Source organism: Camarhynchus parvulus, chromosome 1A (assembly GCF_901933205.1).
Source record: "Camarhynchus parvulus chromosome 1A, STF_HiC, whole genome shotgun sequence".
NCBI lineage: Eukaryota > Metazoa > Chordata > Aves > Passeriformes > Thraupidae > Camarhynchus > Camarhynchus parvulus.
In genome coordinates this window covers 12,773,192-12,798,367 of record NC_044586.1, presented here as the reverse complement: position 1 = coordinate 12,798,367, position 25,176 = coordinate 12,773,192, and the positions used below count along the sequence as shown (strand labels likewise).

Here is a 25,176-nt window from a genome sequence, read left to right as displayed (position 1 = left end):
CTGGGGCAGCAGGGGAATCCAGTGGGGGGCTTCATCTAGGATTTAATTAGAAGGTTATCCCTGTTAATAAACCAGGATTCCATGGAGGATGATGGAGTTTTCCTGTCCAGATCAGGTAGTGTATCACTTTGCATGGATTTCACCCATCTTCACTTTTCAATTTCATGAGTAAACAAACCCACAAAAAGACACACTTGCTAAGCAAGCTCATGGATTCCCAGCACTTCTTTCATCATCAGAACAACCAGGGAAAAACACTATATAAAAAGCATTGAATTACATCTGTGACCTGGTCCTATGCCTATGCTTCAAAATTAGGTGTTTTTCATTTTTTTTGACCAACACTGTAGGAATAATTTGAAACATAAAGGGAGTATCATTTTACAACATTCCAAAACAATATTTCATCTGGAAAATGAATGGTACCCATAGATGCCGGAGCAAAGACAGGCAACACAGCTAGCAAAATGCTCCCCATTTCCTATCCCAGACAGCTGAAACAAAACAGATGTCACACACACACACACACACACACACACAAAAGGGGAAAAAATTAATCAAAATCTAAAATATGTCACCAAAGAAAGAATTCAGGCAACAGTGATACAGGTCACACACTCATATGAACTCCTTGTTAAAGACTCATGTTTTTCTACCTCCTGCAAAGATATGATGAAGGAAATGGAGATAGGCAAATTGTACCAGAAGCATGGGAATTTTGTTAAATATTGGGAGCACTCCAATAAATACAGTATTGCCTTTAGGCAGTTAACTGTGGTTCCTAAGACAAATCTGGTGGTGTTGCTGCTTTCAACTCCTTGCAATTTCTAGATGTGCATTATTTATGCTGTCCTAATCAGATCTTATATTAGCATCATTTAGACAAAGAGAAGGATGCAGGTTATTTAAAGAGAGAGGGATAAATGTTGAAGAGACAGAACTCAACTGTTTGGAAAGGTCTACTTTGCAATATCTTAACATTTAGGCACAATAATTAGAAAAAGAGTAGCCTGGGGAGGTAAAAACAATTCTGAATAATCTCATGTAGCATTGAAAAGGAAATTGAAAAAGCAAAAATATTGCTACTGAAGTATAAGTACATATATCCTCTTAGGTTCTGAATATAATTTCATCAACAACGTCATATATTAATTAGCATTTTAGCATTAATGCTAAAATTAGGACAAAGGGAACCTTAGCTAAGATTGCATTTCTCTGTTTTAAACATTGCATAAATACTACAAAAAACATGGTATCTTCAAAAGGCCTAAAGTACCTGAGGGATCTTAGAAAACAGGATGAGACCCCATTCCTATCCACTTCTTGGTAGAAATAATAAAACTCATGACCAGAAGAGTTGTGGATGGTACAGCATTACCCTGATTGTTCCCTCTCCTCCAAGTAGAACCAAGTATCTTTGCTCAGACCTAACTCCTTTTAAAACCTCCATAATTTCACTGTAGAAATGAACGGTAAAAGCAAAATTACTACAAGCAATAGCTGTAGTGGTTTTGTTGAAATAAGCCTAAAATTAGGATTTTTTTAAGTGAAGTCAGAAATTATTCTGCATGAGAAGCTACCTTGCCTTGTGTTCTACCCCCCTCAAACTCCCAATATGCAAAGTAAACTACTGAAGTGAAGGATGTACCAGAGGAAATAACCAAAAGAACAACATGTGTGGCTATTTTATCGAGTCTTTCTCACTATGTTGACGGTTCCAAGAATTAAAAATGTGAAAAAACTCCCACCAACTCTTGTGAGAAAGGCTCCAAGTGTTAAACATTTATATGTATTATATATTATACTATAGAAGTTTATGATATACAGTTTGACATATATTCTGAGAATTTTTATTGACTCTGGATTTTTTTAGCAATGTTTTAACATTTATGTTTCAAGATTTTCCCGTAAAGCATAAGTGGAAGAATCAGGACTTTCTCCCCTATGTTTGCACTTTTTACCAGTGAAAACTGCATGTCTAAAGCAATCACATAATGCTGGGAACCAGGTCTTTGGGGAAAAAACTGACATCATTTAGCAAGAAGTGTTAACACTGCCCACAGTAATCCCCATAATTTGATATCAGAATGAAATTTTTAATGTTTTTAAAAGGTTTTAGTGTGCACATTTTTTTTAATACCAGCCAGTCCAGGTCTAGGCCTGTGAATGATGATGCCACGTTTTGTTAAACTCCTGAGCATGAAAGCCTAGATCAAGCTGACGTGGAAGCCAACAGCATCCCACAGGAGTTTCCATCAAAGATGCATTGTGCTTTATGAGGGCCATGCAACTGGCTCAAATCTCCAGCAAGAAATTGCCAGTAAGTTAAGAACAGATGTACCTAATTTTGTTCTTATGGGCAAAAAAATCCTGGCCATTACATTAACTAATGAGGTATTGCACATGTGCAGGTTGTAGCTGCTCGTCCTCCAATTCTTATGTTTTTAACAACAGACATTTATGAAGGTTTCTTGTTATCTCTGGATGTGATATCACCCAAATTTCCCATTTGCCACAGCTGTTTCTAAAAAAATGGTAGCAGGGAAAGAATACTACATAACCTTAATACAATTTTTATTTTATTCTCTTGTGAAAATATCTATTTAGCTAGCTCTTAAAGTGCTTGGCAACCCTATCATCCTCAGAAGCAACCATTTTAGGGCCTGAATTTTATTATGTCCTGCTTAATGGATGAGTTACTGTCACTTCCACAACTCTCAGTCTCAGTGCATGCTTGCCTTTACTACAGTGACTGCCACTAACTAAAGTGAAGAAAAACCCCTCTGTTAGTATGTGCAAGCTTGTACTGTAACCATTGAAAGCTGAACCAAGCCACCAGAGTCTTGCGAAAAACAGCTATAAAGAACTCTCAGTAATGGCATTTCTGAATATGTTTGATAATTATTTGTCAATATTATTTTCTCAGTGTTCCTTCTATTGCTGTGATTTCACTCAGATCCGTAATCAAGGATTTAGCTGCCTGTTCTGCAGTTGCTCTGAAGGAGAACTCTTATCATTTGATTGTGCATAAGAAAAACTTGTTAAAACCACTTATATTTGTCTTTAAATGTGAAGTTTAGCATCATTATAATTACACAGGTGAACTCTTTGCAAACTGACAAACAAATCAGAAGGCAAGAGAACATTCTGGTAAGTGGGATTTCTTCTTTGTTCATGCATTCAGGTTCAGAGTTGTGCTGGTTGCATCATACTGTGGATGCAAAGGGTGTTGTAATGGTTGCTCCCAAAACACTAACAATTCACCCTATAGGGAATATAGTAAGAAATATTTTTTCTTTATTATATAGACACAATTGAATTGAAAGCTAGTGATTATGTATTTCAAAACGTGGTTACTAGAGTTTTAACTGGAAAATGTTGTGTGTCATGATTTAGCTCGTAGGGAAAGGATCAGAATACTTCTAATTTTCCAATCACTTTCCTGCTATAGAGTTAGAGCCTCTAATCTGTTATTGCTAGCTTGGCAGAGAGTAAAATTGACCATTTCAGTCCAGTGCCCAGGGCAAAGCTATTTAGTACTGTGTCTGATACTAGCTGATTGCCTTAATGAAGCATCAAGGACGGATTTGGTGGAATTATAGATGCTATCTTCTCTACTTCTAAAGCCAGTCCTTTCATAGAATATTTAGGCACGTGGGTATAGTGCCTTGTGAAAAAATAGGTACTAGCAAATCAGGTTCTTCCTGGGAGAAACTGAAAGGGACATTTGCATTCTAATTGTGGAGCAATTTTCTGCCATAAGTTTGAAATCAATTAAAAATGTCAATTTTATTGGTTCGTTTTCAAAGGAAAAACATGTTGTTTCTGCATTTTGCTTTGGTTTTACAATGCATAGTGACAAACCCCCAGAACACAGAACAGAAGTGGTAGCTGTTGCTTATCCCTTCATAATAAAATGCCATTTTCTTTTGGTTTAAACTTCTCCCAAAACTGCAAAACTAGAATGAAATTAACACGTTTATGGGGAAAAAAAAGTGATCATGTACTCAAAGCAATTTTTTTTCACCATAGCTAAGGTATTTTATTTTTAATGCAGTAGACTTCAAATCCTGTGTATGCAGGACTTCCATTCCCAGGATTGCCAGCACAAACAAAAGAAGAAAGTAGTGAGAGAAGCCAACATATGAAGAGCAGCCTTTTAAATGCTGGGGATCTGCAAAGGCCTGCTGTGTTGCATTATATTTGTGGATTTCAAACTGCAGCATGCAGATGTATGCACATGAATAATTTTGAGCAGAAGTACTTTAATCCCCTTGTAGAAAATAGAGTCAGTCAAATGTGTAAAGTTACGACACGTATTCATGGTTTGGTGACTGAAGCTTAAGATCAAGTTCTGGGCCACTGACTTTGTTTTCAAATATCTTAAGTTTTTAGCATATGTGCATGAAAGAATAACTCTTCTGGGTTCATGCTCTTGCTGTTGTCTTCCACATGCCTCTGGGAAATCTGATTTTTTATACTCTGGATTACTTTAATATTAGAGAGTGAGGTATGAATTATTATTTCTGAACTCCATGGTTTTTTCTACTCCAATTATAAGATTGATAGTCTCTGTGATGAGAGTGTGCAGGCTTGGAATGAAAGATAGAGTGAGAGGGTACACAGCTCAGAAGTAGTTGATTTCAATCCTCAATGCATTCACTAAATAATTCAGTATCACTAATGGAAATCTGATCTGAGCACAGCAGTGGGGATGCAGGGCACTCACTTGTCCGGGCTTGGCAGCTCAATAGCTTGGGAACAACAATGGAGCAAAAGGTGAAAAAAACTTTAAACTGTTGTGTGGTTCTCCTCTCTGCTTTCCTGGAATCATGTTACATTTTCCTGGTGCTGCTGTTGCTGATGGCTGGGGAGAGCAGGGAAAGAAATTGATATTTACAGTGGAGCTGAAACAAACAAGGCAAGCTCAGCTCCAGCTGACCTTCTAACCTGCTCAGCAGTGGGACCAAAAACAGAGAAGCTCTTCTTGAGAGAAAATTGCATAAAGCCTTGTCCTCTGACTTGCTCTCTGAACTTTAGAGTCAGAATTTTTAAGGCCATCTTTGGAAAAAATGTGCAAACTGCTGTTAGAAGTTCCAACTATCCCCTTCAGGTGGGTTGTGAAATGATTACCTAAGAGTAATAAAAAACCCCAGCTCCAAAGAGAAAATTTGGTGCTTATGTTTTTTTCAAAGGGAAAACCACACCTAATTAACAGGAACTTATTACGGGGCGCTTTCTGTATTTTGGCAAAAATTGTATCTAAAGTTAGGAGATTCTTTCCCCAAAATTGTCATAAATTTTAACTGATTGAATTGAGATTTTAATGAAGATCTAATACTTTTGGATTGCTTATGAGACCATTTGCCTATGGCATCAATCAAAGGTCCTTTTACAGCTTGTTTTGGCCCTAACCTTCAGTTTTCCTTTTTAAGAGATATTTCACCTCTGTCTCACTCATTAGGTTGTACATTTTTGCTTCTGGTAGCAAAGAGGATACGTGAAAACAGAAACTGGACTTCTTCAGCTGCCAGTCCATTCCTCACCACTGTTTTTTGAGTGGAACCAGCAGCTGTAAACTAATGTTAAGGATTTTAAAGATAAGGATCCCTGACAATCTTCGTGAGCAAAGTCTCTTTTCTCAGTTACCTTTGTGTTCAGAATAGAAAAGTTACAGTTGAAAAGTATTTTTTTCAGTAGGGATTTTCCTATATGTCACAAGAAATGTTGACTGGTCTGCAGTTCCAGAGATCATGCAGCAATTATATCATTGTCTGAGAAAAAAAACCTCAGGACAGACAAAACAGCAGAGATCTAGAGATAAGCTTCTCCAGCCTTAATATCCTTTTATTAAAGAAAACATCTCTGCGAAAGTAAATGGTCATGGCTTATCTTCCATGCATCCCTTTTCTCCATGCTGTACTGCTGTTTTCCACTGGGAACCAGTGCCACAGGCATCTTTGAGGTTGTGAATAACATAGTTGGTGACCTTTTTCTTGGCAAAAGAAGTTACATTTGTCCTCTCAAGGCTGCTGTATTCACTGTCTCATTGTCTTTTCTGTCTTAACAGGTTCTATCTCAATAGCAAAAGTTCAGTCAAGAAATTCAAGTGTTATGCTCCATTAATATCAAATGTATCCAACAGAGAGATCCATTTGGGGCAAAGATTATTTTTCCTGTATTTGCACAGTGCTTGTTGCAATGGAAACCTCAGTTAAGCCTCAAGGTGCCATTGAAACAAATAATATGAACATTAAAAAACTTTTATTTTTTTGGCAATCCAAAAGTGAGATACACCCTTTTTCAGTCATGGGTGCTTCAAACAACGATCTATCCCCTGAGAAACTCTGCTAACCTTGCTAGCAGTTTAATTTTGGAGATTCTGAGTCAAATAACACACAAAACTAGTTTCTGTGCATGTAAACTCAGTTTCAGGAAAATCACATTGGAGCCATGAAAAACTAGGTATGGAGAAAATCTGGGGGCAAATTTGGTCGAAGATTAACTCTTGACATTGCTTCCAAATTTAGAGGCCAAATGAGGCTTCTAACATCATGCATCTTTGTGAAAAGCAATTGCTTTCTGCAAAGTTTCCACTGTTTTATGAAAATGCTAAGCTTGCAGTGCTTTGGCTAACACTCAGATTTCAGTGAAATCTCTTGGCCCATTCTGAAGCAATCTGTTTTCGTTTCGATCAAGGTGGACTTAGAGCCATTGTTCTCTTGCCTACTTTGTTACTCAGAAAGGATTGATCATCTGAAACGTGCTATGGTGGTTGTATGGAGAATTTCTTGGGTCTGCAAAGTGTCAACCACTACCAGGTGTTTTTTGATGGAAAGTTTCTTTCCCTAGGTGCTTGTCGTGCTTAGCACCGCGCTGCCAGGATTTTGCTGAGAAGACCTCAGGAAGGTGCAAGCTGGCTAGCAAGCATTCATTCAGCCTTGCCTGCTCTGAAACACAAATGCCATTGAGTGCTCCTTTCCACTCATCCAGCTGCTAGGAAGGATATTCTCTCCACCTCAAGCCATCACTTTACACTGCAAATCAAAATTGTTGTTTTAAATTACATCACTGTCATTAAACCTGCTGGTGGTGCAAATCCCGAACAGCCGTGCCAGCATTGAGCACATAACTGCGTGATGAAAAGAAGATGTCAAGGTGTGGATGGAAAGGGTTAGTTTACTTTACTAAGAAGGACTCCAGGTGAGTGCAATTGCCCGCTCTGGGACTGGCTGTACAGTGCTTTTCATTGTCACAGATGGTAGGTGTTAGATGATGCAATGTGTACGGTGCCAGACAAATTACTTTTTTAGCTCATTTCTCTGGAAACAGGAGGGGAATCTGAACTGGATTTCTGTGCAAACCTGGAGCAGGAGCTGCAAGCTGCAAACCCAGCTGAGACCAAAGCAGTGAATGGGCCCAGTCTTTCAAGAGAAGGCAGAGACTACTTACTCTGGGGAGAGGGAATTACACAGAAATTGCCTGGAGTTTGGAACAAGTCCACACAGTTTTAAATTAAGCTGTGGATTGGGGAACACTCTTATTCAGTGGATGTAATGAACCTAAAAGTTGGAAAAGCCTTCTCCTAAATGAAAGCCCTGATACAACTCCAGCAACCGCTGTGACCAAAAGTGTTGAAATGGCATGAAAAAGTTGTTCTCATCGTGCTTTTAGGCCAAGCTGCAATTAAAAGCTGAGGGTGGGGGGCTGAGGGGGGAGAAGGGGTTGGCTGTGGGTTTTCAATCATTTATTTATTTTCTTTCTTTTTTTATTTATTTATTTTCTATTTATTGATTTCCCAAGCAGTATTTCCAGCCTATCACTCCCGCCGTCAAAATGGCACGCTGGAAGCCAGCGAGGCCGAAGTCAGAGCTCTCCAAACTCTGACAGCCAAAGGCGACCGGGGCAAAAAGCTGCGGGGGACGACTGTACCTGCACAAGCAGCCGAAGCCCCGCACCGGCCGGGCTGTAGGGCGAGGTGCCTCTGCCTCGGTGATGGAGAGGAGGGCAAGCTGCTTGGGCTAACAAGGGACCCTCGGGCGAGCCCCGGCGCGCTCCTCCCGGGGGAGCTGCGGCGGAGAGGAGCGGAGAGGAGCTGAACGGAGAGGAGAGGAGAGGAGAGGAGAGCGGTTCGGTCCCGCCCCCGCTCAGCCCAGCCCAGCCCAGCCCAGCCCGGCCCGGCCCGGCCCAGCCCGCGGCGGGGGCGAGGCTGCCCCGCGGGTGACCCGCCCGGCGGGCGCGGCCCCTGCGCATCACACGAGGGGGCAGCGCGGCCGCTCGCTCTGCCCCGGCGCCCGCCTGCCTTCCCTCCTCTCGCCGCCTCGCCGCAGCCCGGGCTCCGCCGAGTCAAGGCGCGGATCAGGTTCCCTGCCCGCAGTATAAAAATCTCGGCGAGAAAGCTCCGGCGGGAGAGCGAGTGGAGCCGGGCGTGAGGCGGCGGAGCTCCGTGAGGAGCGCAGGGACGCGCGGCGGCAGAAGCGGCCGCTGCTCACCGGGGACGGTCGCGGCTCGCCCCTTTCAGCTGCGGGAGAAGAGCTTTTTGCCGCCCCAAGTAAGTCCAAGGCAGCGGCGGGGGCTCCCGGGGAATGCCCGAGGGATGGAGCCTCCAGCGCTTGTCCCCCCGGGACAGGGTGGGAAGCGCTTCCCCTCGTCCCTGCCGCGGGTCCGCACAGTTATCCCAGCAGGACTCCGCCGAGGGGCCGTGGGGCTGGCTGGGAGCAGGGGAGCACCTGAGGGGACACCTGGCTGAGGTGGTGGGTGAGGTGCCCAGGAGCAGGGACGGGACCGCGCTGTGCCGCCGTGCCTCGGTCCCGGGGCGCGTTGAAATGCCAGCGCACGGTGCGAGGGACAGCGGTGGCCGTGGGTGACGGGACCCGGCGGGGGAGGGCGGCAGGGGTGTTCGGGCAGGTCCGTTCCGAGAGGACAAAAGGGCAGCGCCGCGCAAACCCCCTGCGGGTCCCAGTCACCCTGTGCCAGGAACGTCCCGGCTGGAACTCGGGAGTTTAAATTGTACCTTCCGCTGGTATTTTTCTTGAGACTTTGCCTTCTTATCCCTGATTTACTCCTGGTGAAACGACTAGTGATAGATCTATCTAAAACTGCCGTCGTTAGTTTGCGTCTTCTCCTTCCTCGGAAGGGATAGGCTGGGGGAAAATCTGAGTTAACAATGGTGAAAGCACAGTTTCCTCTTTGTTGAACGTATATGTTATTCTGCAAGTGTTTCATGGTCTGCAGCCTCGGTGCTTCTAACTCCTTTCTTCCCTCCTTTTTAAAAGCACAACTTTTCCTAGAGGAGAGGTAGTTTTCATCCCGTGTGAGCTTATTTGCTCCTTCTGCCTCTTGCACTTGGCTCTCGCACCTCTTTTCCACGCTGCCAGTGGCTTTGCCTTGCTGGTGAATGGCCACTGCGCTCTAACTTGGCGGCACCCTCGGGAGCTGGCTCCTAGGATGTACACCTGAGAGGCTGGCTGGCTCTTGGGAGCTCTGGGGGAACGTCTGTGACAGGAGTTATTTGTTTCTCTGCCACATAACCCTGAAGCTATGGATAGTGGTGTTTAAGCTAGATCCTGCTTGCTTGCAGGGACTTGTATTACAGCAGAGGAATATTTTACCTGTGGCTCATCAGCTCTTGAGTTGATGTCCTTTCCTTGTTTTCCCCCTGGGCACTGATTTTTTTGAGCTTTTAGCAAAGCTCGACTTTTTGAACAAGAAATAAACGATGTGTGTGACTGACTGTATTATGGAGAGGAAGGAAGGGATGGAGAGAGAGAAAGAGGGAAGGAAAGTAAAAGTTGTTACAAAGAAATACCTGTGGTTTTATGTGTTCTGAGCAGTGTTCTTGAGCTGATTACAAAACAAATTTAATGCTTCTGCATGTTTGTTTTGCTTTGTTTGTTTTGGTTTCCTCCCTGGAAAAGAATTAGAATTAAAAAAAAAAAAACCAGCCTAAACTTTTGATCATGAGAAATAGTTTGAAGGGAAAAAGGAACCAGTGTATTTGTGACAAAATTTGTTAATTTGCTGTAGGAAAGAAAATTTGGAAGTGCATGGAGAGGGTACTTCATCAAACTAAAAAAAACAACCCCAAACTCCCATAACTGACCCCAAAAAGCAGCAAAACCAATTTCCGCTGCATAATTTAGCAACTTTTGCTAAAGAGAAGGAAAGGGGAGATTTAATAAACTGTCTCCAGGCTGAGCCAAACTCTTCAGTGATTTTTTATGGCTGAAGCTTTGGGTGAAACTGAAGGACAAACTCACCGACTTTACTCCCGAGTCAGCTCTTGGGTGGGGGAAAAGAGAAACCAACAACCAACCTTTCCTTTACAAATGGTAAATATTCGTTTATAGTGTAGAAGTGGCCTAAGAAAACCAGATTTTTTGCAGTTATCCAGATGTCTATCCCCAGTTATTTGAGATGCAGTCTGTGGCTGATGCATCCTTGCCAGCAGAAGGTTTGTCTCACTATAGAATTACAAAACATAGTGCTGCTATCCCAGTACCATATGCCTGACACTGGGGACACTTTGGAAGCTTATCTTATTCCTGACGCAGCTGTACTGGTGGATGTTTTGTGTAGATTAATCTTTCTGCCACGAATGTGAATATTATTACTTAGCAAACTTCCAGCCGTCGTGGCTTTGGCAAGGTACTTCCTTGACATGTCCTCTATTTCTTCTTGATCATTCTGGGAATGCTTGTTCCTGACTCCTTAGATAACAATTAAAAATAATTCTTTACACGAGCTCTGAAAATGCACTCATTTAACTCATACTCTTTTTTTTTTCTGTGTGTGTTTGTGTGTGTTGGGTTTTTTTTTGTCAAGGAAAGCACAATTTATCTAGTGTTATGGTATAACAAGTGTTTTAGTGTAAGACTAGGGCATTAGGGATGGAGCTGGCATGGCTCATTGCTTCTGCTCTGTTCAGGCCCCCTCATTACCTACATTCCCAACTGTGGCGTTTTCTGTGGGAATTGCTCTTTAACAATGTATGCTTTGCTTGGATATTTACAACCTCTTGCTGGTCAGTGTATCAAAAGCATTTTCATTTAGAGGATGCATTTCAGGACTTTAATTGAGGAAATCTCTTTGTTCCAGGGCTCCATAATAAACCATACAAAATGCTGTCTTTGAACGAAGTAGGTCACTGTAACGCGTGCACACGCAGAGTGATTCTCATCTGCTTAGGGGAGCCACACTCGCTTGAGCCATATCCCTGGTGAGCTTGTCCCTGATTTATCCTTCTTGGACTGCCTTGTTCACAGGGAGCTTATGCTGAAAATTCACTGCTGGAGGTCATTCTCCATTCTTGGCATCTCTGGCAGCCTTAAGCTTAAATTGCAGCCTCATTTTCTATCCAATCAATACCACTCTTATGTCACTGAGTTTCCATGGTGCCCCCAATCTTCTGTCTACATATTGATGTCTGACAGCAGGAATAGCATTCTGTGTCGCTATATATACTTACCAAACCTGTCAAAACTATTTAGGGTCTGTCGCACTAATTTATATCCATATCCTGATATTATTTGTATCTGTTGAGCTTTGACTGATGGAACTTGCTGCACTAAGGAATCAGCCCCAACAATGCACGCCAGGGATGGCTCAAGGGATGGATGTTTTGAGAAAGGGGAAAAAGACTCTCTTCTAGAGTAGCTGGGGTAGTCTAGAATCCTTTGAGCACAATAGAGCTGTTTTGAAAACATCCAAGTCTCAATGGCTCCAAGTTAATGCTTTGGAAATCATTCTTCATTGTGCTGCTCTGAATGCACAGAGGGTCCTCTCCAGTGGAGCTGTGGGGAGGAAAATAGAAAAGTGGGCATTGTCAAGTGCTCAATGTGTGTTTGAGGGGAGTTTGGGGAAATTTGAGTTGCTTGTCTGACATCAATTTCTTCAGCAGAAGCACTGTGGAAAAATGGAATTAGAGGAGCCAGCAATGTCTTCTGTAATGTGGATGTTTTTGTTTTACTACAATAACCCACAGAGCAGAGTTGTTGCATAAGAAGTGGTATGGTGGTGTCTCCGTGGTCTGACAGAGCAGCAGGGAAACCAGATGAGAAGAGGCACATCTTCTGTATATCCCTAAATTTCAGGGCACTGACTACTTGTTACTCGTGTCAGCAGTATTAAGCACTAAATAAAGAACATATCAATGTTTTAAAAATTCAAATGTGCTTTGCAGACTGTTAATTTTGGATTGAACAGAAGTGGTCATCAGCTGAAGATCCCACTACCTTTAACATGAGCTTGATCCAACCCATGAAATAAGAGCTGGCAGCCAGTATGGAATTTGCTTCTTAATATTTTTCTTGTTCTGAGTTGCCAGAAAAAGTGATCTTCTGATGCCAAGTTCATCAATAATTTTCAGACTCTCTTCAGGCTCCTACAGTTTTTTCCCAAGTGAAAAATAGGGGCCTTGAAGATTTAAAAGGACCTGTTGCAGGTGGTGGTATTAAAGTAGTTCAGTTTGTTTTCAGCAATGGCTCACCTTACCATGGTAGAAAGGGTCAGCAGGACCTCACCAAACTCTTGGCAAATATGTCTCACCTTCTTTTATTCCAAGGAACAGCACCACTGTGCCATTTCAAAATATCTGGCTCTACCTTCTGCAGTGGCACTGTGATGACTTTCTTATTTTTTAACTTTATTTGCTTCCTTGTCTATATGTGTGGGAGTGACTTTTGCAAAACTGTAGTCGTCTTGCAGGCTGCTTTTTCATGTCTTTCAGGCTGCAGATTGAGAGAACACAGCTGTAGGCAGTTTGGTGGGAGATGAGAAGGGGGAGTGGGAATGTAATAGAAGAGAGCTGTATTACTGATAAAGCCAGGGGATTTTCACCCTCACCATCCCTCCACTCCAAAGAGCCCTTCCTGGCCTTCCCAGTATGGCACATTCTGGTTTCAATGGGGATGACCTCTGGAGGTGAGGAGATGAGCTAACTATATCTGAGGCAAAATTCCACTACATTAAGAAAAATGTATTTATGTGTTATTTTGGGCCTTAGGAGCACATTGCTTGGCTAGTGCCGTTGATTGCATGGCAGCTGCAACAGAGGGGTAAAGACTTTTAGAGCAGAAGAGGGTTACAGGAGTTGGGTATTTTCAGATAAAAATAGTCTTTGAAAATAAATAGTGCCTGGGGCTCCTGCACGCTGCCATTTAGTAAACTGCAAAGTTTTAAACTGGGCCTTTCTCCTTTGAGGCCTGCCAGCACTATTTCAGAGCTCATTAAATGCTCTTTCACAAGAGCATTATAAAAATCTTCCTTCCTCATTAGTTTCTACACAGTTTCAGCATAGCTTGGACCTTGTAAACATCCCCTATGTAGTTGTGCGTGAAACCATCATCAAATGGCTGTGGGGAGGGAAGAGAAAGAGGAGGAATTCTCTATACCCCAGTGTAAATCCATATTTTGACACTGGTCTACAGGTAGGTAGCTAACCCCATAAATGAAACACAATTTTTGCCATCTTCAAGCAATATTTTTGGAGGAATTCCCTATCTTTACAAAAACTCTTCTCTCAAGAGTAAAACCAGACAGAACAATTGGGGGGGAAGACAAAACTGGATGGGCTCTGCTTTCCTTCCAAAAGCCTCATCTGCACACCTGGGCTGATGCTCAGGTATTTTAGGGAGGCTGGTCCAGCTGAGTGGAGATGGGCACAGAACTATGAGGTGGAGCTAGACTGTTTCTTAGGCTGGAGTGCAAAGTTGGTCTTCATCTTCTGAGCTCATTAAGGCACAGAGACAACTCTGCTGTTGTGTTCATCATCTGACGTTGCTAATTGCATCTACTTGTTGTCTTTTCTGTCCCTAAGGATTAAAAAGGCAAAAAATACCAGATAATTTGACTCCGTGGGTATGTTGGAATTGAATTCCTTGTGCATTGACACAACCAGTAAATATACATATATCTGTGGAAGCCAGAGTGTCCCTGCACAGAAATAACTGAATTAACTTCTCAGATTCAGTTCCCGTGGATATCAGGCACAGAACTTGTTTTGTTCTCTTTTTTTTGTGTGTTTTTTTTTTCCCCTCAGAGCCATGCAAACAGTGGCATTAGTTTCATAACCAATTTAAGATGATATGGCTCCTGCATTTAAGGCTTCCTTGTTTCTACTGGATCAGTAGAACAACAGATTCATTTATGCATGTATTTATTTTTTTAGCTCTACTCCTCACACATCATGTATCTTGAAGTGCAAAGGAGCCTTAGTAGTGCCATGCAAATGTATGCACCCATCTGTAGCCAACAACAGAAGGCCCACAGTCTGTAGCATCTTTTCTTCTGTGATAGGAGCATCCAAAATGTGCTTAATACATTGTGTAAAGGTATTTGTTGTATCAAAAACTTTGTTTTTAAAGATAACTATTGTAGGTGTTCTTTTTTTAGCAGGTTTACGGCATGTGAGCAGCAGTGGGAGCAGTAACATTGTCTCAAAATGGCCATTTTAACATTTCTGTAAGGCTCATTTAGGCACTTTGTCAGATGGTAAGGGATGGATCTTGTAAGGAAGGTTTGTTGTCTTTGAAAGTATGATAGGAATTGATTTAGAAATAGCCTTGGTAGAAAAATGGCAGTTCTGATATGGTGGTGTCTGTGCAATGGTGCTACAAAGTCACAACTTGCTTTCAGACAACCAAGCTTCTTCCATTTCAATATTTAGTTCTTTTTCAGCTCACTAGAAATCATATTCTTCCTGTCTAGAAGAGATTAATATTTAACCAGGCACACATACACATCCTCCAAACATTATTCAGGCAAAGTTGATGCTTCAGCAAGAACTTCATCAGAATAAGAAATATGTAATTCAGTCTCAGATTTAGAAAGAGTACCTCCTCCTTTGTTTTGGTAACAAATTCTTCAAAATAAGACACAAATGCACTATTATGCTGCTAAATGGTTATGACTCTTCTTGTGCTTCTTGAAGCAAAATCTCATTACTTTCATTGAAAGTACCTTTGGAGTGAAGCATCTTTTAGTAAATTAGAGATAATAGATTGTTCTGGTATTCTGCCTTAAATCTGGTAGAAAAAAGTTTTGTTCCTTTAGTTTGCATAATAAAAATTACATGTTTAAAAGTAGCCTCCCTCCACCCCCCCATCACCTTGAACAGAAATAATTTGAAGTCCTTTTTCTGCCTAGGATGGTTTCACCTGGAAAACCTGTAGGGTTTTTTTTACTATAGGGATTTACCTTGCTTTTTGGTGCTGAAAAGCCCCTGAGATGCCGTGGTTGCTTCCCAATAGTGTGTGCCACCTGAGTGCCTGGTTGTTTGCTTGGATTGCTGCCTTCCCAGAGGCCAGAGAGATATTTTCCTTTGTGCAAGAGTCACTTGCTTTTATTAGCAGCCTGTCTGGCTGCAGCTGATATGCAGTAGGGACGGCTGGATGGAAAAAAAATCTACTAGCCAACAGATAGGATTTTCAGCAGTCTTCCAAAAATACTGCAAGCTTTGATTCAGGAACTTGGTGTCATTTCACTCAGTAAATCCTCACTTTGCTAAGCTGTCCCTTCAGCCCGTGTTTCTTGTCCGATTTGCGCGTTGTCAGACGCTTTTGCTAATCTCTGTAGTTGATGTTTGCTGAAGTGATTGTTTGGCAGGAGCGTGTGAGCAGGCGTGTGTGTGTGTGTGATTGCTGTTGGCATGGCAGTTGGTATGATATGGCATTAGCATACTTGTTCTGTGCTCTGGGCCTCCTCCTCTTCTAGGCTTATTTATGCAGCAGAAGGACAAAAAAAACCCCACAAACCAAATCAGAAACTCATGTGGGTGCTGGTTACGGTACAATGATCCGCTGGCCAGTGTGACCAGAGATCTGCAGAGTTCAGGGGAGCCTGAAGGTTGCTCTCATTTTCCTTCTAGCACTAATCCCAAATAGACCATCCACCAGCAGAGGATTTGTAAAGAGCTGGCAGGGATTATGGGCTGCCTAAGTAGGGGTATCTGCATTGAATTTGGTCTTTGCTGTGCTTGCAAATACCATGGGAAACTGTATTTATGGGGTGGTAAAGAAGAAAAGGCAAGCTCCACTCCCTTCATATTTGTTTAGCTCGAGACTGTCATTAAATGAGACATGGGTTTTAGTTTGTATTTTGGACTCATTAATATTGAGTGGTCATTAGGATTATAGGTGTTTGTGTTTTAAGAGGTGCTGTTCTCTTCTTTCCATCACTTCCAGTTTGAACTATAGTCTGTGTGTGTCTTGTGCATTGTTGGAACATCTTTATGGCTCTGAGTTACCTCACTGAGAACAGTGGGATTTACTTAGACAAAGTAAATGTAAAAGTGCATGTGAAATCTTCGTTTGATCGTGCAAACTTCATTTAAAAGTTTAACATAATTAGTGGAAATAAAACTCTCTGATGACACAATATGTGTTCAGGCCCATTGTGAGTGGGTGGGATGAAAGCTCTTGTGAAAAGTTTTCTAGCAATACATTTACCATGGAGCCTTTGACAGCTTCACTTGGTATATTTCTGGAGAATTGTTTAAGCATGAGCTGCTCTTCTATTAATTTTTTTTTTATATTTTAGTAGAGTCAAGCTAATGATGAGCTGGGTTTCTCCTCCACTTTCCAAGATAAACTGCTTCTATCAGTCCATGTTAATAACCATACCTTTCCAAGGCAGGGTCTGGGCCATATGGGTGCATAACCCCTGGCCAAACCTGTCCCTGAATAACAGACTAGTGCTGTGAAGCTTCTGAGCTTGTCCTGATGAGAGGTGGAGGCTTCCATCTTCCCATTGGGATCAACCCTTGGTTTTGTCTCTGAAGGGAGAAATCTTCTGGGCTTGACATCTGAAAAGTTTTGTAAAGTTGGCTGAAATCAGAAATGCAGGAGAGAGGGGAACATTTTCTCTCTCTGTTTGTAACTACCTGGAAAATTTTCCATGCTTTCATGATGGAAAAAAAATAAATCAGAAGTTCAAAAAGGGATAGGAAAGTGAACTTCCTGTTCTTACTCATAATATTGATCCAGAAAATTTATTTTGAAGCTGCTTTCAAAACCATTTATAGGCACTTCCAGTATTTTGCAATGGAATTAACATTTACAAGCACCTCTTCATTTGTGGTGGAACACGTGGTGTTCTACATGTTCCTGGCCTTTCTTTGGCTGCTTCTCTGTGCCCAAATTCAGCATCTCTGCACTGGTTTTCCCAAAGGGTGAGAGCTTTAGAAAGCACTGGTAGGTTGAATACTGCCACACAAGAACAAGGCTTAAAAAATAAAGGTGGCATGTTACAGCATCTACTTTGTTCATTTAGTTGCTATGTACTATATTTTAGTTTGAATAATTTATGACTCTGTCTGCAAGTCCCTTAAATAAGAGCCCCTCTTTCCTGTGCTAACCACAACCGTAGGATGAGTGGGTATGGCAGGAGTGTGTTTTTATAGAGGAGCAGAGAGATGTGTAGAGACTTTGCCCTGACATCATGCTTTACACACACCCCAGAAGCAAGTCTCTTCTGGGAGAAACTTTAAAAAATGTAGGGATGCATAGCAAAAATGTGTTAGATAACTTTAGAGTTACCAATTGTGCAACATGTACTGTAAATGACAAGTTCACATCTTTATGCATTGACACTTTCAGCATGTGCAATAAGGCTCTGATTCCAGTTGGGATTTTACCAACTGAGATTTCTCAAGTAATTGTGGGTGGGAATTTCTTGTCTTATTTAAACTGCAACAAACAAAAAACTCAGAGCAGGAGAAGTCTGTGAAGTGTAAATTATCTGTCTTAAGAAAAATTGAGGTTGAAATATCTCATCTAAGGGTTATTGAAAGGGAAATTTTTGTGTTACTGAATCTGTGATTTCAGGTCAGTGGAATTCCAGTTTGTATCTGAACACTTCCAGCACTTAAAGGACATTGAGAGAATGGAAACAGGAACTTAGCCTACATGTGAGATAGGCACATTGGCTACAGTTAGCTCTTTGTGATGCCCTGTGATGTCCAGCTCATGCTCATCATTAGGGCATTTTTATGGTCATGGTGTCTCAGAAATAAGTGCTGTAGGATACAGCAGCGGGCAACAAGGAGCATTTTCTCAAGTTTATCCTTTCCTGATCCATTTCAAATTTTCTTCAAAGCATACCTTTGAAAATTTAGAATCTAAGTGTAGTATTTGTAAACATTTTAAACAGTTGAAATAATTATACAATTGTCTATTTATAAAATAATTGGAAACAGCTGAAATAATTTGTAATTTTTATTTGCAATTATTCCTACTATTATTATAGAATTCAACAAAAATAGAAGTTTTATTTCATTTTTCCCACCAAAACTTGTGCATGTCTTTTTCAATTTCTTCACAGGACAGTGTGTTTTGATATTTTTTTCCTTTTTCTTTCTTTTTATTCTCCCTTTATAATCACAACTTCTGTTGCAGAAACATTTCAGCCTTTAATCAGTGCCCTTAGGAGAAGAGAATAAGCTTGGTTTTCACTGCCTGATGCAAAGTGTGATTGGTATGAAATGAAAGGGATATTTTTTTAATCTCATTTATATCTGTCTTCTATTCCTTCAGATTTAAAAGATATATTCTAGGTCTAAATACTTTTTGGAGTAGCAGAACTTCCAAGCTGCAGCTGCTGAGCCCAAATGAACTCTGGTTTCCTTGCTCAGATTCCTTTATGGTTCCAGCTCTCCTGCCTTGCGGAGCTGAACCACTGAAGACAGAAAGTGCTTCTGCAGCAGCAGCTGGGTCAGTCTGTGAGTTAGGCCTGGCTTTTCCCTGGGCATGGACCCCTCCCTTCAGTCCCATTATAAAAGATGGGAAAGTGGATGGACAAGCAGAGGTTGAGTTCTGTAAAACCAAGCTTATGTGGATTTCTTAAAACTCTTTGCAAATAGTGTTCATCTTCCTTGGCTTTAAATGTGGACAGATCTGGAAGGGGTTTTCCCCTAGGCAGATAAGCCACAAGCAACCTGTTTAGGTTTTGAAGATGTATTTTCATTACTCTGAATAGCTGAGGTTTCCTGAATCTTAATTTTGAATTCATGTGTCTATAATGTCCTTATTTTCATAACCTCAACTTGTCTCTTCTTTAATCTCTCTTCTATTTAAATAGTGCAGTAGGTCACCTTTCATAAATATTACACATTCTCTCATGTTTCTCATTTTCAGTAGCCCTTTACAGCCCCATGCCTAGTTCTAAATCAACAGAATATTTCAGTTTCTTTATTTCTAAGCTCACAATTCATGCCCTTATTTTAGCAATCACACTTAGTTGAAATTTAACCCAGCATTCTATAATTTTAATTTCCACAGTCAAACATTTTTTTCATATTACAGCTTACAATTTTAGAAGTGCTATTCCAAAGTTTTGTCTACTCTGAAATGACTCTTCTGCTAAGCACAGGGATGTGACATCATCTGTCTTCAGAACTTTTTCCTTTTTTGATGTCTAGAAGTTAGTTCAGTAGTGAGTGGTGTATAGTGGAAGCAGATATATATATATATGTATATATACACATATATAGATATAGATATATAGTTTGTTTGTGTTTTTAATTTTTTTGCATTAGACTTCAATATGTCTGTGGTGAATTTTACCTGGTGTTTGTGTTGTCCAGTTGTCTGGATTGTGAGAACAAGGACCCCCATACTGTTGGTTAACACCACATTATATGGGCAGTGTGTTTTGTGGCCTTGTTTTCCATACTTTCTATCAGATACTTCACAAATGCCTTCTGCAACACTGATCCTAGGCAGGACTTTGGGTGCTAAAACATCTCCCTTTTGTATGAAAAAATTATTCTTGTTATCCTGGGAGTCTTTGTTCCTTGGCTAGTATTGAAAGAGAGACAGTTACCTCTTGTCCCAAGATGACAAAGCCCTCCTAACAGTTTCAAAGTCTTTGAAAATCTGAACAATTTACATCTGGTAAAAAATAGCCAGGATACGTTTTTGAAACATTTTTGTAGGTTAGTGAGTTGTCATTTGTAGGTTATGATTTATCATTGTGAAAAATGTTCTTTTTTAGACTTCTCCAGTTTGTGGGGCTCCTGTTTCAGGCTAGCTGGTTTACACTTGCCTTTAACTGACTTTTCTCAGCTCTGCAAATGCAGTTTAGTGCAATCAAATTTCTCAAGTAGTTTCTTTTTTTCATTTGCTTTATTTTATTTCCCCTAACTCTGTCTGGCAATTGTGCACTTGTATAACCCTGGGGCATGCATCTCCCTTCCCTGCTCTGAAGTGAAAACAGGGGAAGCCATTTAACTTCTGTGCAATCTCTCTTCCTGCCCTCACTGACTTTGCATCAGGAGAGTCTGCAGGACCCACTGCCTCTTCTGGAGTCCCAGTCTCCCCTGTGCTTAAGAAATGCCTTATTACTTGTCACTGTGCATTTGCTTCCTTGTTCTTCAGCCCTGCTCCTGGACCCGTTAATCTCCATTTTACATCTCACCTGCCAAAGTTGTTCTCTCCTATTAGTTTCACTTGGGCTGCATTTCCATTTTCTTTCTCTTAAAGGTATTCTGTGAGTGAATAAATTCTTAAACTACATTTGAGAAGTAATTTTTTTTTTTTCTGACTGACCAGAAATATCATCAGTGATTGCACTTTGGCATCATTTCAGAATATCTGTGTCATTCTTGGCATGCTTTTTGAAAGGATGGCTCTCAGGGAACAGAAAGAAGCGACTCCCAGATTCTGTGATTTTTAAAACCTGGTTCTCTTAGCACTGATAATGACCTCCCAGTCATACACCAGAATTAGGCAGTGACTGTGGTGTGAAGATTTCAAATGACTGTGAGAGAATGCTATGTTTACATCCTGTGGAAATGTATCTGAGTTGTTGCGGTCCTCATTTTAGAAATAAGTGTAGAAACAGCCCTAATTCCTTAATTCTTTTTCATTGTTTGGGGCTTACTCATTGTAGATTTTCCTTCTGCAGTCTTCAAACTAACTGCCACCAATTTTTATAAATGGTTTCTTGTCAGTTGGTTACACTGACAAGAAATCATTTATAAAAATTATCATACTTCCACCTTTATGATAAATGGTGATGCCATCATTTGATCACCAACTATTTCACATTGATCAGCCCTGATCTCAACTGGAGGCTTGTGTATTATCATCCTCACAACTGTAGCTCAACATTTCTAGTTGGAAACTCTCCCCTCCTGTACCTCCCTGCAAGGAAAGCCCGAAAAGTCCTATTTGTCCTTCTGACTTCTTCCTCCTTAGCTGCTATGTGAGCAATATTGTATGTTTTTGCCTTTTCAGAAGAATTCCCTCTAAGTATTTTAACTAAAAGCCTGATCCGAAGTATCTGAAGGTCCACCAAAGTAACTAAATATATATGTAAAAGTAAATGTATATATTTATATAGGCTCATTGTGATTTAGATTGGCTGTATAATTTAACAATTTTTGTGCTCCTGCCTTGTTGGGGGGGGGGGATGTTTTTTGTTTTTTTAATTTGTTGCCCTGATGCTTTTCAGCTGTGGCAAATGGATAACTATGTGAAAACAAATATGTTGTCAGAAGTGAAATGTCCTGTGCAAACTTCCCATTTTCCCTTGAGTCTCACTGTGTTCAGTTTATCTGATGCTGACTTAGTCTCCATGCATCTCACAGAAAATTATTTTAATATTAACTTCTCATAGTAACACTTGTAAAATGTCTTTCATTAACTCCTAGAATTATTTATATTATTTGCAAAATTGATGTTTATTCTCTTCTCTTTTCCCCTTTCTCATTCCTATTATGGAAAATCAAGTCTTAGTAAGTTGAGATTGTGGGTACTTTAATGTTACTACCTTTTAATTGTGGAATCCCAAAGCAACTCATTTTAGAAAGAGAGGAAGCTTTTGTTTCAGCCTTCATTTTGGAGCTATCCTGCACGCTCAGCAGTGGTGGGAGGGCAGGGCTTGGACATCTGCCGCTGTGCTTGCTCCTCAGCAGAAGGTCATGTTCAACCCTTTCCCCAGGTTGCATTCCTGTGCACAGATGGAATGAGAGAGATGGGACAGCAGTGTCTTATCACTAGCTGATGTCACAACAAGCAGTCTCAAAACATCTCTGTGAATTTTTTTTCTATTTTGATGCATGCCAGCATCTTTTTAGCAGAAGAAAATCAACTTATGCAAACATATGCCAAGAGCAGGAAGAAAAGGCTATTTGATCAGGAAATGGGCTTGTCTTTAGCAGTTGGTTTTCTTTCTTTGTGCTACTGGAACAAGATTTGTAACAGTGATTAGTAATCACAAAGGTCACCCAAACCATTTTAAATTCATATCTTTAGAGAAAAACATCTGTAAAGGAGTTTATGAAGAGGAGAGAGCCAATTGTGAGCCTGAGCTGGGCAGCACCAACACGTTCTTCCTTTTTAGCAAGCTGGAGTTTGCAAGTTGGGTGCACTGCCACTTGTCAGCCCTGTCTCTCAGCATTTCCATATAAGCCTGTTAACTGGATTGGGCTGGACTTAAGAAAGAGCTCATTCCTAATCTTGATGAGCTCAAGTGGTTTTTATGGAGGGTGCTGTGCATGGGCACAAGGGCTTAGTGTTCCTTGTCACCATGTGAGTCACTAAATGCCTTACAGGTTTTGCTGTGACACGCACAGCACCAGGAGTGACAGAAGGCAGCTGAGGTTGCAGATAACCTCCTGCTTCTAGAGGTGGAGCTTTTATAACATTTGCCCACCGTGCCTCTGAGTGTGGCAAAATGAAGGAGTGACAGCAAATAGCTTTTATTTAAAGTCAATCTTCGTTTAGGTGGAACTTGAGGAAAAATGTGCCTGGTTTGAATGGTGCTCCACTGTGCAAAGGCTTTGGAAATGAAATAACTTGGCCTTTCTGAATAGCACACCTGTGTTTGACATCCAGCTGCTGATAGCACTGCACTGAACTGCATGCTTAGAGGATTTGTGGGCGAGGGAAGGAAGAATTTAAGCGTGCTGATCAGAGTTCAGTGGAAATGCTGTTGTCATATGACAGGTGTAACAAGGATGGCCAGCCTCCTGGGACTGGAGTGAGCCTTCAGGCGGGATTGGTCTATGGGATTTGGTGGCCCTGTCAGCACAGCAGTGCTGACTCTGGTGCTCACCACAGCTCATGCAGCATCCATGACATTGTCTTATGGTGTGCTTTCCCATGTGTGTGCTTTGCAGGTTTCCAGCAGCTCTGTGAGGTCCCAGAGAAACCTACCACTGATCCCATTCTCCTCTCTCTCCTTCTGTGTGTGGTGAAGCACACAGCATGTGTGTAGAACAGGCAAATCAGAGCAGCCGAGATCAGGAGAAGTCAAAAGGGTCTGGACAACTCAGTTTCTCTGCAATTGAGAGAGTTTTTCACTGTAAAATGGAACACACTGTTCTTTGGGGTTAATAAAATGCGCACATACAGAATTTGGAATCTGTGGTAGCAGGAGACTGTCTGAGAGCAGTTCCTATGTGCTGCCAAGAATGCCGAGTGTTCAGCTTTTAACCCAGTCAGTCCAGGAGAGCTGAGCTCTAGCTGTGGTTTGTGTGAGTTGTGTGGTGCACAGGGACTGACCTAGTTACTGTGTGCTTCCAGTTATGGCATGTTTTGGTGTGAGAATTGCCAAGTTTTGGTGTGAAGAGTTGGATGTAGTAGTTAAAATGTGCTTTGACCCCATTTGCTGCAACTTCAGCATCTGCCTCTTCGGAGGCTGGGCTGGTTTGGAGCTGGGGAGGCTCCCAAAGAGGCAGATGTGATTCCTGGAACATCTTCCATAGCTGCAAAGGCAGATGAAGATGGTGTCCAAGAAAGGACCAAGAGGATTGATTGCAGGGTGCTCTGAAGCTGAGGAGAGCACTTTGATGTGCTATGCCAAACCTAGACAGGACATCCTGGGAAGCTCCCAGACCTAACGCTGATTGGAAAACAAGCTGCATTGTCATGCTCTTAGACCCTTTTTTCCAGGGCCATTCTTGGACAGCTGTTGGGATGGTGGAACTGGAAAAAATGGCTCTCAGTCTGTGGGGAGCAGTGGATGCTGCAGGTAGTGATTAAGAACTGGTGTGAGTGCCAGGACACCAAGGACTGCAGAAGCCATGCATCTTTTTTTTTAAAATCCTTGTGGCTAGAGTAGGACTGTGAATACAGAGGAAGTGCTGTAGGACTTGACATGTTTTGATGGAAGACCAGGACAAGAGAAATGAAATGATGCCCTGTGAAATACTTTGGCAGAATTGTGTGTAGGAAGATTACATTTTGCTTATGTGCAGCAAATTTGATGTAGTTAATAGTATTTAGTGCTATTATTTGGTTTTTTGAGGTTTTCTTTTCCTCAATGTATTTACCACATAAAGGAAAACAGAATGAAAATGTTCTTCATATATGTAGTACCTTGCAGGGAATGGGGAGGAGTCCAGTGCAGTTTGCAGTTGACAGAGATTTATTTATCCCTGGCTGAAAAGTCAGTTCCTGGGATGCCATGGGACAGTCCCCAAGCAGGCATGTGATTGGGCTTTAAAAAAATTCCAGCTTCTTGTGTCATACTGTCCATTTAAAACATTTCAGGACGTTTTTAAAAGCTGGTAGTGATCTGGGCCCATGTATGATTGTTCTCTCCCGTTCTCTTTGCTATCCTAATTACTTTTACTGAGCCTTGAGGAGAAATCCCATCACAAATTGTGTGGAGTCTCTGAATCTTTTACTGGATACAGAGTGCAGGCTTCCTCTTGCTCTTCATTAAGAAAAAGGAGAAAAAATCTATTGCTGAAAACATATTGGGTTAAGAAGACAAGAGATGAAATAATTGCACCTTAAGGCCGCTGGAATATAAGGATAAGTGGGTGTAGTACCAGACTGCAGGGGAAATCAGAGGCAGAGCTTCTTCTGAGACTTCCCCAGGCGTGAGCTGGCTGGTTTGATGGCAGAGGAGGTTGATGTTCTGGTGCTCCTCAGAAGCCTGGGTGTTCAACAGCACCCCTTCCCCATTTCCCAGTCCCAGGGCTGCATGAGATAAAAGCTCCGTGGAACTCCGGGGCCTTGGATCGGTCTGGCGAAATGCAGCCAGCCATTGTGAGTGTGGTTAATTCACACCGTGGCCACAGAAGACAAAATGGATCTTTGAAACAAATGTGGTGGTGGGGGCAAACCCATCAATCATGTGAGTGCTGCTTTACAGTAATTCACAAGTGCAGCTTTTCTCTGCAGCGAGGGCTGGCCGAGGCCGATCAATCCCTTGGCTCCCAAATGG

The 25,176-nt window shown here is 41.6% G+C and overlaps 1 protein-coding gene across 1 annotated transcript in view; it reads left to right on the top strand.

Moving 5' to 3' along the window:
* Window positions 1-8,225: 8,225 nt before the first annotated feature.
* Window positions 8,226-25,176, top strand: part of PTN (pleiotrophin) — a 78,279-nt gene continuing 61,328 nt past the window's right edge. The window contains exon 1 of the mRNA XM_030960616.1: window positions 8,226-8,551. The gene's annotated coding sequence lies outside the window, so the exon portion shown is untranslated. The remainder of the gene's footprint in view (window positions 8,552-25,176) is intronic.